Here is a 13,467-nt window from a genome sequence, read left to right as displayed (position 1 = left end):
CCAAATGTTCTGGTGTGCGGTGCAACTCGCAAGCATGAGGGAAGAGGCTGGGGAACCATGTGCTGTCCAACTGCGGGCTTCAACTGTGAAACAAGAAACACTAGGTGGATGCGGGTCCCAGCCGGTCACTGCAACCAATAGGCAGCTGGTCCCACTTGCTCTAGAATTTGGTACGGCCCATAGAAACGATGGCTGAGCTTTTCATTTGGGCATTTGGCAAGTTTCTGGAAATGATAAGGCTGAAGCTTAAGGAAGACCTCATCCCCAACTTGGTAGCGCACTTCCGATCTTGGGCCACCCAGAGGTTAGATTTGAGATCATTTAGTACTTCGATTTCGCTCACGAAGGAATACATCAACATCATCTACCTTGGAGCGGCCATCCTCCCAACGCAAGAGAGAAGGCGGATCACGGCCATACACAATCTGGAATGGAGTCATTTTAGTGGCCGAATGAAATGTCGTGTTATACCAGTACTCCGCCCAAGGTAATCAATTAATCCAATCCTTCGGTTGGTGAGTGCAGAAACAGCGTAAGTAAACCTCAAGGCTGCGATTTACCACTTCTGTTTGGCCGTCTGTTTGTGGATGGTAGGCGCTACTATACTTCAGGTGGGTGCCAGCTAATTTGAATAACTCCATCCAAAAGTGACTAAGGAAGACAAGATCTCAATCAGAAACAATGGAGTGCGAAAATCCATGCAAGTGGATAACTTCCTTAGTGAATGAGACAGCCACATCCTTTGCGGAATATGGGTGCAAAAGAGCAAGGAAATGGGTGTATTTTGAGAGATGATCAACTACCACCAGCACTGTATCCCCGCCTTTAGTCTTGGGTAACCCTCCAATAAAATCCATACTAATATCCTCCCAAATGTGTTCTGGAATTGGTAGTGGTTGAAGGAGACCAGCTGGCTTCATAGCGAGATATTTACTGCACTGACAAGCATCACAACTAGCCACAAAGTCACGAACAACCGTCTTCATTCCTACCCACTAGACCACAGCCGCCAATCGCTTGTAGGTCCGCAGAAACTCTGAATGCCCACCAAATGGGGTGGAATGATACTTTGGCAATAATTTGGGAATGAGTGTGGACCCCTCAGGGATGACTAACCTGTTTTTATAGAGTAACGTTCCCTGTTTTAGCTGGTAGCTAGGGTAGTCTTGGGATCCCTTCATCAAGGCTTGAATAATCTTCTGGTAACGTTCTAAGGCGTGAACTTCCGCGTCTAAACCCTCACTTTCCTGCCAGGTTTGCTGCTGTCATAGAGAGAAGCTGCATATCACCCTCTAACCGTCGCGAGAGAGCGTCGGTGGCGTCGTCCTCGCTGCCCGGACGATACAATATCTCAAAACCAAACCCCAATAGCTTCAAGACCCACTTTTGTTGATCAATAGCCACAATACGCTGTTCCAGCAAATGTTTCAAGACTTTTTGATTAGTTCGTACTTTGAAATGTCTCCCCATCAAGTAGTGACGCCATTTTTGGATAGCAAGCACAATTGCCATTAGTTCTTTCTCATATACAGACTTGGTTTGTGCGCGAGGTGACAACACCTGGCTCTAGTAAGCAATTGGATGGCCATCTTGCATCAAAACCGCACCTAGCCTAAAACCTGAAGCATTAGTCTCCACCCAAAACTCCTTTGTGAAATCGGGCATAACCAACATAGGGACGGTTGTTATGGCTATCTTTAGGGCGTTAAACACCGTTGTTGCCTCGTTATCCCACTGAAATGCGTCTTTCTTCAATAAGTTAGTGAGCAGAGCGACAATCTTACCATAATCTTTGACAAATCTGCGGAAATACCCGGTTAACCCTAAAAACCCTCGTAGGGTTTTAAGATTTTGGGGTTGTGGCCACTCCACCATGCACTTGATCTTCAATGGATCTGCTGCTACTCCGTCTTTTAGATATGACGTGCCCTAAATACTCCAGTGTAGCAACCCCAAATATGCATTTTTTTCGTTGACGACGAGGTTGTGCTATGTGAATGTAAAGGTGGTTCCTAAATGACCCACATGTTCCTCCATGGTCCTGCTATACACCAAAATATCATCAAAGAACACCAAAATAAATTTTCGTAAATGTGCTCGAAAGACCTCATTCATGAGTGATTGAAATGTGACCAGAGCATTCGAGAGCCCAAATGGCATCACGAGGAACTCATAATGTCCATTATGGGTACGAAAAGCCATCTTTTCCTCATCACCTTCCGCCATTCTGATCTGGCGGTAGCTTGCTTTCAAATCAAGTTTGGTGAACATTGTGGCTCCTCCTTACTCATCAAAAAGTTCGTCAATTGCGGCAATAGGGAACTTGTTAGGAACCGTAAGTTTATTTAGGGCACAATAATCCACGCAGAAGCGCCACCCGCCATCCTTCTTCCAGACCAACAATTCCGCACTGGAGTAAGGACTCACACTAGGTCGTTTGAAACCTGCAGTTTACATTTCATGTACTAACCTTTCGACCACATTCTTTTGAGAGTGTGGGTAGCGATAGGGCCAAATATTAGGTGGTGTACTTCCCTCGGCTAGCCATATCCTGTGGTCCTGTTTCCTCCTTGGCGGCAATTCAGTGGGTTTCGCAAATAGTTGAGCAAAATCGGTTAATAAATTGGATACAACTACACTCTCAAGTCCCTCTATAGCTTCACATTCGGGACGTTGAGGCTGTAGCCAGTATCCATCATCGCCTGTTTGAACGGACTGTAGCATGCTTTTCAATTTCATTTCCAATCGCAGCAAAGTCGGATCCCCATTCAGTTTCACGGGTGTTCCATGCCCCTCAAAATTCATGGTTCTCAAACGCCAATTACTTTTGACCTCCTCGAGTGTCTGTAACCATTCTACGCCCAAGATTGTGTCAATACTACCCAAATTGAAAGGGTAGAAATTCTGTACAAAGATCTCACCGCCCAAGTGAATCAGAACCTGTAGACAAACTTCAATACCTTTGCTAATTGTGCCATCCCCCAAAGCTACTTGAAATTTTGTGTTTTGTACCTCCAATCCCAATGGCTCCAACTCTTGAGATACAAAATTGTGCGTTGTGCCACAATCAATCAAAACAATGACATCGCAGCCATGGATTTGCCCTATCAGTTTCAAGGTAAGTGGGGAATCGATTCCCATCAGAGAAGTATGCGAGAGTTCCGTCTCAAGCACATGTTCATCTTTGACTGCACCACTGTCGACATCGAGCACTCCTACTGACGCTGCAACTTCTGGATTATCGTCATTGTGTAGTAGCAGCAACCTTAGTTGCTTCAGGGGGAATGGCCATTGGTGTATGGAGCGTCGCACCGGAAGCATACTCCTTCGTCCATTTTTTCTTTAATTTCTTCCTAGGATAGCCACCGCGATTGTCCTGAGTTTCCTGTCGCCGCTGGAGTTGTAGATCAAGGCTGTGAGGAAGAAGATGATTCGACTTTCTGCTTTGGTCAAGCCGGAGTGTTGAGTCCCTGGTTCATTCCGGTTCCCTGAGTTGTACTGGTTCCTTTATAATGGGTGTTGGAAGGGCTGAAGTTTATGTAGCATGGGTTTGAAGTTTGGGCTGTTTGAGTGGGCTAGGCCCAAGAGGATTTCTTAAATTTCCCAACCTCATTCTTGGCCTCCATTGCTTGGGCCAGATCCATTATTTGGCCCAAATTAGTGGGTCCAAATAGACCCCTTTCAACCATTTCTCTTCTACAGCTCTGGCAGCCGCTGCAAGTATCTCAAACCCCTCTCTATATGCTGCAAACGTCCCAATCTGCTTATGAGTAATCATCGCCTCTTGGGGAGTCTTCATCTGTGCTGAACTACATCGCTGGATCATTGCCTCTTTCAAACCTCTCCACGATAGCAATCGCTGCTGTAATTCTCGGAAGCGTATCCACCCCAATGCTGCCCCTTCAAAACAAAGAGTTGCAGTTCGGAGTTTCTCTCCATCGCTCAGTTTATACAGATCAAAATACCTCTCAGCCCTTGTGATCCACCCCATCGGATCTTCCCCCATAAAAATCGGCATTTCAAGTTGCCTAGGAAGGAAGTCTCTCGGCTTTTCTCTGTTTGCCCATTCTCTCGCCGTATTCTGGAGTCCCATCGATCTCAGTCACCTCCGGCATTAGGGTAATGCACATCGGCTGATTTTCCTTTCAAAAACATAAACCTCAGTTCCTCTCTGAAGTCTTCATTCGCCTTTTCTCCTTTTTCTATTTGTTGTGCTAGGACCCCTACTTGTCCTTGAATCTCTTTCACGATACTCTCCAATTCCTCTACCCTCTGCTCCATTCGGCTCTTTACCATTCCCTGGAGTCGATGGCTCTGATGCCAGATTGATAAGACCCCGAACTCAGCAGACAAACAATGGTGGAATTGACCCACAGAGGTAATAACAATGCTTAACTTTAATCAAATAATCTCTAGAACAGAGAACACTACAGCAGTAGGTAATCCTACTCTACCGGAGAGCAATTGCCCTCTCCCTTATTTCCCTAACAACTCAAAACGTAAGACTCTCCTAATCTCCTTTCTCATACTAATAGTAATTACTTTCCTATCATATCTCTTAACCAAATCACTCCAAATCCATTCCTAAAAGGCAGTCTGTATCTCAACAGAATCACCCCAAATATATTCTTATAAAGCAGTATATTTCTCAATTATTTCCTTCCATCCTTGGCTGCTGTGCAGCAGATCTTGAATCTTGCTTACCCTGTCTGCGAGTATAGACTTGCGAGATAAGGGGTCTATCACATCACTACAGGAAGAGACTACCAAACCCATAAACATAGTGCAAAATATCTTTCTTCAACATCGTTCATGCAAGCTCAATACATTTCCCACATATCATAAACAATTCAGAGAAGGCATTTGACTCACTACGAGGAGCAACCAAAAGTCTCTAGCATCTGTTGATGTGTCTATAACAAAAAGTAACTACAAGTGAATAACTAAATAACTAGCTTCATGATTACAGTCCAAGAACAGAGAAATATTTCACTAAAGAGTTAAGGCACCAAGTGCCAATAATATGATATGATATTATCTAAAAAATCAAAATGAAGTAATCTTACGTTCAATCAATCACCTGCATAATTCTATTTACTAACAACAGGCACACTTTGTAACATCAAGTTTATACCAACTAAACAATTGAGAATAAACAGATGAGATGTCAAAATAAGAGACAAACAAAGTAGATAGGAAAACAAGCCTTCCCAAACAAACAAAAAGAGGGGAAAAAAAAAAAAAAAAAAAAAAGGAGGAAGAAGAATTTTGATGAGACTTCATGCATGAGAGGAGCTTACCTGAACCAATTTTTCAGAGGAATTCTTGTCCAAAGTAAGAGATAATTGTGTGAACTTTGGACCATTAATTTGAAACCACTAAAATACTAAGTATGAAGCAAGAGCAGAGCAGAGAACAATCAAATTGCGAAGTCATCAATAAAATGTACCTACGATGCAAACTGAAATATTTTGTTACAGCCTCAATTCTAAAGTAAACAGAAATCAATTACTTAAAAAGAGAAATTAGAAGCGTAAATAACAGTTGAAATACCCAATATTTCAACAATACATTTATTGAATACCAATCACTAGTGAAATTATATTTTTATAAAATGTACCTACAATGCAAACTGAAATATTTTGTTACAGCCTCAATTCTAACATAAATAGAAATCAACTACTTAAAAAGAGAAAATAGAAGCATAAATAACACTTGAAATACCCAATATTTCAACAATACATCTATTGAATACCAAGCACTAGTGAATTATTTTTTAGAAACCTAGTTTCATAGTTCCGACTATACCTACAAGTACTATATCATAGCTATCTCTGCCAACACGAATGCTGCCACTAATGCTACTCCTAGCCAAATGCGCCTCCTTCCCACAAGAGCTAGAATCCCACCCATGTCAACAAATGCTCCCCATCTATTGCGATATACTCTCTCTAAATCATCTTTCGATCGTACCCCTATCGCTCGTGCAGTTTGCAACCGATTACCACCCCGCCCATCTTCATTATGCCCTGATCTCTTTTTCCTTGGTGTGAGGCTTGGCCTTGCCAATTTACCTAACAAGAAATTGCATTCTCATATTAGAGATGACTTAAGAGAAATTTTTTTTGGATGAATAAATAATTATATTAAAACGAAGGAAAGAACAAAGGAAAACAACCTTTAGGGCGAAGGAAGAAAAGAAGAACTAAGAACCCCAGGATACAAGAATGAATCCGTTCTTTGAGGAGTCAAGGAAGGGGGAGAGAGGAGAGCCTACCCGAAACATCAAAATGGATGGACTTAAGAGAATTCAAGCACCATATACTGAGATACTACAAGTATTATATGTGATATTATTTTCCTCTTGATGTGTTAGATTTTGAAATAATCTCTACTTGACAAAGTAACACAACTTGGGAATAGTAGGAAGAGAGATGTGATGTGCAATGACATGGGGTTATGTTTTGGAACTATGATGTGTTGCAACAATAGGTTATGTTGTGCCTAAAACGGTTGGGTTACATTGGTGTTAGTTGTGGTGGCCGGAGGGTGATGGCGTTGTGATGGGGATGGGCTTGCAATAGTAAGCAATGGGGTTCTCCAACAATGAATGCAGAGAGGTTGTGGGAATACGAGTCACAGAGTCAGTATTGGTGATTTTGGTGGTTGATGTGGTGGTATTAACTATATAAGTGAAGCATGCCAACTTTGGGACTGCCCCTCCAATTTGATCAGAGTAAATTTTATTATCTGAATATCTGCAAATGGGTCCTTTAATTTGTTGAAGGCTGCATGACACTATGTGGATATGAAGATGTTTTCTTTGCCAACATCCCACCTCTTGTTGAATCATGACCATGTTTTGAGTTTGGAGTGAAGTGAAAGATGGGCATTTGGAAGTTGAACTGATCAGCAAAAGAACCAGACATCAAAATACAATGAGAGATCAGATAAACACATGAAAAATAGGCACTCACTCTCAAAATTGCTTTAGCTGAACAAGACACCCTAGAACTAGGAAAGCAAGTACTAGAACTAATGAGAGATCAGATAGAATAGATGCAAAATTAAGGAGTCAAGAAGTTGAAAGGCCATACATAACCATCAATCAGGTGTCATATCCCAAAAAAACCCATATTTTCTTGCACAAAACATAACCTTAATGACAACTGATGAAACAGTTTCAAAATTTAGTCGGAAAAATAACACTGATAAATTGAACTAAATCATAAAATGCAGTCTACTTAATAGCATAAAATTAGAGAGAGAGAGAGAGTGATCATTTCACCAACACCTTTAACTGCAAACACATCTTTCACAGGAGACAAACAAGGACCCACAAAATTCTATTTAGAAATTATAACACACCTAAAATTCAAATGAATCTAAGATAGAGCTAACTAAGAGAGCACAAAACCTGATACAGACTGATATCCTTCAACCAAGTCATTTTACCAAAAACCCATGTTTAACAAATTGAAACCTCAGTGACAACATACATATAAGGGCACCGTTAGATTGTATTAACACTTACAATTCAGAATATCTGAAAATAAATATTTTTTAAAGAACATAGAGAGAGAGAAGGGGGGATAGACCAACACCTTTCGAAAACCTTCTGAACAAATTGAGACCCAGGTGACAACGGCCAAATAAAGGAATCATCAGGTTAGATTCAAAAATATAACTCATATAGGATTCAAAAGAATTAAAATTGTAATATTACCAAGAGATCATAAAACTAGAGAGCGAGTGATAACCATTGACCAAGACCGTTAATTAAAACCCACCTTGAATACATTCAAACCTGAGCACCAATTAAGAAAAAAGGCATAATCAAATTATATTCAGATATATAATACTCATTAAGTTTAACAGAATATGCACATAAGTGTCTACTTAGGATTAGAAAGCAAAAAATCAGAGAGAGAAGGTTACCCCACTAAACAACAAAATTTTTAATTAAATGAACTATCAATTTTATCTAATTGTGTGAACTTCGTAACATCAACATTTTACCCACTAAACAATTGAGAATGAATAAATGAGCTGTCAAAATAAGAGATAGGCAAAGTAGATAGGAAAATAAGCCTTCTCAAACAATCAAAGAAAAAATAATTCCGTGTTATGAGACTACATGCATGTGATAAGCTTACCCCAATCCTTTGCTCAAGGAATCCTTATCCACAACAGAAAGACAATTGTGTGAACTCTGTATCAATAATTTACAAAACTACTAAATATGAAAGAAGAGCAAAGCAAAGAACAATCAATAGCGGAGTCATCCATAAAAATGGACCAACAGTGCAAACTGAAATATTTTATTGCAGCCTCAGTCCTAATGAGAACAGAAGTCAACTACATTAAAAGGGAAAACAAGAGAGTAAATAACACTTGAGACACCCAATGTTTTGACAATCTGCTATTGACTACCCACCAATTGGTGAAATTATATATTGGAAACCTAGTGCCAGATCTAGAAACCACCCATGTCATCTTTAACTGCTCCGCATCTCTAGCAATCTTTTCACTCTCCCCAAGTCCAATACTTTTCTGATAATTGCACCCATCACTCTCGCAGGATGCAACCCCATGACCACCCCACCTACCCTTGCTATACCCTGACCTCTGTATCCTTGGTCTGAGGCTAGAAATTCCTCCTCCAACCATATCTCACCCCTTGGTGAATCGTGATCTGGCTTTGAGTTTGGAATGAAGTGAAAGAGGGGTTGTTTGTTTGTTGAACAGATCAGGTAAGAAACAAGACACCTAAGAAATAGGAAAGCATGGAGTAGATTTAATGAGAATCAGATAAGTATAATACATAGGCACTCACTCTCACAACTTCTTTATCTAAAAAAGACATCTAAGAATTAGGTAAGCAAGGAGTATAACTAATTAGAGATTAAATAAATGCATAATAAATTTTTGGCTACATGCACACTTAATTTTTTAGGGACATGTGCAAACACCAACAATTTGCAAGCACAATGTAAGTCTAGAGGTTGAGAAAGAAATAAAAAGAAACTTAACAGCTAAATAAAAAATGGATGATAAGTAAAAGGGAATCAGAATAATTCATGACCAACAAACATTAGTCTACGAAACAATTTCTTCAATGTTAAAGGAAAGGAGCCAAAGGTAAGGAAAACCTAAAAAAGGATAGCAGGAGAATGGTTACTACTCTTCTATGTGACACCAGCTAAAAAAGATGCTATTAATGTCCATAATAGAAATCTCTCATCTATGTTTGAACAGAATGTAGAATCAACTTGCAAAAAGGGAACAATCTCTTTTTTCCCAAATCTAGAACAGTGTCTAAAGCACGACTGCCATGTATCCAATCATGAAATCAAATTTTAGTAAAACCCAACAATTAGCATCTAGGGATCCAATAAGAAACTGAAGAGGAAACAAATCCAATAGTTTTACCCCAACTTTAATATCTAAGATCGCCAAGAATCCAAATCCTTCAACATATTTAAATATTTCAAAAGAATGCCCCTTCCCTCCCCCCCCCCCCTTCAAAAAAAAAAAAAATTTTCAGGTGTCATAGGAGGATCTCTACACTCAACAATGTGCACACCACGATATATATATATGAAAAATTAGGTCTCAAAATGTCTCATATCCAGCAAAGAATGTTTTCTTGCACAAAGCATAGAACTGATAAGGTCATATAAAAAATTCAGTCAGAAAATAAAACCAATAAAACTGAACTGAAACAAAGAAATAGTTAGAGAGCATAAATCAAAGAGAGAGTGATCCTTGGACCAAAACCTCTACCCAAAAACCCTATTAAATAGATTGAAACCTGTTGGGAAATGCCATGTCAGCATTTGCCACATCAGCCTCCAATCAGTTTTGATGATGACAAACACTCTACTAATGATTCAATGTAGATGTGTTTTGTCCAGCTCACAACTATAGTGAATCTCAATGCAAAATGGCCGGATCAAAGAATTACTGGAAAGCCAAGCTCAAGACCAACTCAAACCATCTTAGACAAAGAACCAAAGTCAAGATGAGTATCAAGCCGAAGATCAAGTCAAAGATCAAGTTGAAGATCAAGACTTAGGGTGAATTAGGGCTTAGGACTCTCTCTTATACACATATATGTAAATGCATCCATCATATGTAATTCATGCTACTAGAGTGACCTAGGACATGTTAGTGAGGTGTACAATGCTTAGGGTTGACCAAAAAGTCCAAAAACCCAAGCCATGTCCTAGCCCCAAACTTGTTCAGCAGAACATAGCTCAGACGATCGACCGTCTAGGCTAGTCAAGCTAGACGGATGACCGCTTGGGTAGACGGCTGACCGTCTGGCCCTAACTTAAGTGTAACGGCTATTTTTAAACGGCTATTTTTTAACGGCTAGTTTTTGAGACGGCTGACCGTCTGGGCAGACGGACGACTGTCTGGAGTAAAATTTCACTGAAATTTTATATTCGTTGGGGGAAATGGGGAGGGCATTGAGTTGAGGTCTATAAAATCCCAACCACCCCCATTTGAGAATCATTCCTCTCCCCCATCAAGCATATACTCTCTCACAAGTGAAAAAGCCAATATTGGGTGTTTCAGCACCATTACTATCTCCCCAACTTCATTCAACTTTGAGGGATATTCCAAAGTTGATAAGCAAGTTCATTGAAGCCAAGCTTGGAGTTATTGAAGGTCATTGGAGTTTTTATTGATACATTGCTGTTCTTGAAGCATTCATTCATTGGATCACACACACACAAGGGGTAAAGTGTCACTCTCCTTGTTAGGCAATATTTAACACTTCTTGTATTTGAGTTGATTGTTGAATCCTAGTCTAGGTTGATTAGAATTTGTTGCTTGGGTGCTCTTGCCCGTGAACAAAGATTACTTGGGTACTCTTGCCCATGAACAAAGATTGTAAATGGTACTCTTGCCTCGTAACAAAGATTGTAAGGGTTTGACTCTCTACCCATCGTATTGAAAGAGATTCATTATTGGAATACTCTCTTGAGCTAAGAGAGGAGTGGATGTAGACTTGTAAAGTCGAACCACTATAAATTCTTATTGAATTTCATTTAAGTTATCAATTTACCTTGAAATTGCAATCAAACCGAGAATTTGGTGTAATCCACGAGGTACAACCTAATCACCCCCCCTCTAGGTTGCACCAACAAAACCCAATTGACAGCAAACAAATAAGGGTACCATCAAAATATATTCAGAAAATATAACTCTCATGGAATTTAGAGGAATCCAAAATAGAGCCCACTAAGAGAGCACACTAACTGAAAGAGACTGATATCCTTCGATTAAGTACTTTAACCATGAACTAACATGAACAAATTGAAACCTTAGATATATATATATATATATATATATATATATATATATATATATATATATATATATATATATAAAGGAACAATAGATTGTATTAAAAAATATAATACTTTTAATTCAATGGAATCTAAAACATTCTTCTCAGAGAGCATAGAGAGAGAGAGATTGGGTGAAATCCTCATATCAATACCTGCAACTGGAAAACACCTCCGAACAAATTGAGACCCTGATGACAATGGACAGATTAAGGCACCATCAGATTATATTTAAAAATGTAACTCTTATAAATTCACAAGAATCTATTATAAATTATAATCTACTATGAAAGCATAAAAACGAAGAACGAGTGAAATCCTATGACTAAGACTTCTATTAAAAAATCTATTTTGAAAACATCCAAACCTTAGCAGGAATTGACAAAAAAGGCAGCATCAAATTATATTAAAAAATCTGGTACTCATACAATTTAAAAAGAATCTGAAAACATAGTCTGCTTAGAGTTAGAAAGAAAATAGAATCAGAGAGAGAAAGAGAGAGTCACCACTAAACAACTGAGAATAAATAAATGAATTGTTGATTTTGTCTCGTCTATAGGAAGAGATAGTTGTGTGAACATTGTAACATCAAGTTTATACCACTAAACAATTGGGAATAAATAAATGAGTTGTAACAATAAGATATAAATAAAGTAAATAGGAAAACAAGCCTTCCCAAACAAAAACAAAAAAACAGTAATTGAACCAAAAAAAAAGAAAAAGAGATAAGAATGAACTTTGTACCACCGATTTGTTACCCTACTAAACTACTAAGAATGAAAGAAGAGCAGTGCAAAGAACAATCTATAATGGAATCATCCACTAAAATACCTATAAGGGAATTAGCAAACAATTATTACATCATACCATCCAAATTCCGAATGGAACAAAAGGCAAATGCTACAATAGGAAAGTGCAACAATGATCCAAGTAAAATACATGCCCAAAATTTCAAGGAAACCATCATTCTTCAATTTTTATAACAACTTCGAAGCATGGCATCATTGAATATTCCATGAACCCATACCCAACCTTAAAGCTGAAAAAGACTTTACTAGCCGTGGTAAACCTACTCTTATATCTTGCAACAATAACTTGTTTTACCCTGCCAATAACACATCTTATTTTTATACTCACCAGAATGTAGATTGAAAATCACATACCAAACCATTAGGTCTAATATCAGAAAAAGGAATACATTAATGAATAAGAGCACTAACAAAACATAATCAAATGATCGGTAAGAAGATCCCAGTTGAAGTCAGAGTCTATTATTTTAGGCTATAAATAGCCTCTTCATGCATTGTTAATTGACCTAGTGACAGGGTTCCTTTGAGGGAGACCCTACTGTTGTCTTTGAGAGAGCTCTTAAGTTAATCCTAGCATTTATGCAAGCCTGCATTCAAGTTTTGAAGCTTCAATCATCAAGTCCAACAACCTTCTTTGAGTTCTTAGCAAGCCACGTTAAGTCACAGCCCCTCCCCCATCCTTTCCCCTTTCCTGTGCAACCCTAGAAGACCTTCCCCTTCCACCATTTCCTTTATTGCCCCTCCCCTCTTGTCTAGCCCTAGAAACACCAACAACCCCATTGCAATTACCCCTCTCCACTTCATGTTCTCGTTCAACAACTCCTACCCCTTCCCCTTGCAGCCGTAAGTCTCCCCCACTTCTCCCCTGTTTCTGCGATTGCAATAGCATCCTCCCTTGGTTAAACCCACCTCCCCAGCCCTCTTGACCCCTTTCCTCCTCTCTTGGATCGCACCATACCCTAAAATGCAATCTTCTAGTCGTTTGCCCCATCCAGCCTACTTTCCCTAACTTGAGAATTTTGCAAGTCTTTTTCAACCTTGGAATTCTGTGGAATTTTAAAGACTTCTAGAAATCTGACTTCTACCAAGTTTGTCAATTAGATTCCATTCTAGCTGGAGTAACAATGGTGACAGTTCTAACGGCAGGAACAGCAAGGTGTATCCTTATTCTATCCCTAGCTGAAGCCTCTAAACCCTAAAACCTGAACCTGCAATAATCCTGAACCCTTTCACACTGTGTCTGAACTTGAGAGTGAGAAAATACCCTCTGAAACCCTAGGAATTTCATCCCTCTTTGC

The 13,467-nt window shown here is 39.3% G+C and overlaps 1 pseudogene; it reads right to left on the bottom strand.

The window, feature by feature from the left end:
• Positions 1–5,817: 5,817 nt before the first annotated feature.
• Positions 5,818–13,467, bottom strand: part of LOC149021891 (DNA mismatch repair protein MSH3-like) — a 45,221-nt pseudogene continuing 37,571 nt past the window's right edge.

The sequence above is a fragment of the Hakea prostrata genome, chromosome 3, assembly GCF_041222555.1.
Source record: "Hakea prostrata isolate BN-2017 chromosome 3, UWA_Hpros_2, whole genome shotgun sequence".
Taxonomy (NCBI): Eukaryota; Viridiplantae; Streptophyta; class Magnoliopsida; order Proteales; family Proteaceae; genus Hakea; species Hakea prostrata.
The sequence above is the reverse complement of the archived record's forward strand: the minus strand, read 5'-3'. Positions and strand labels throughout refer to the sequence as shown.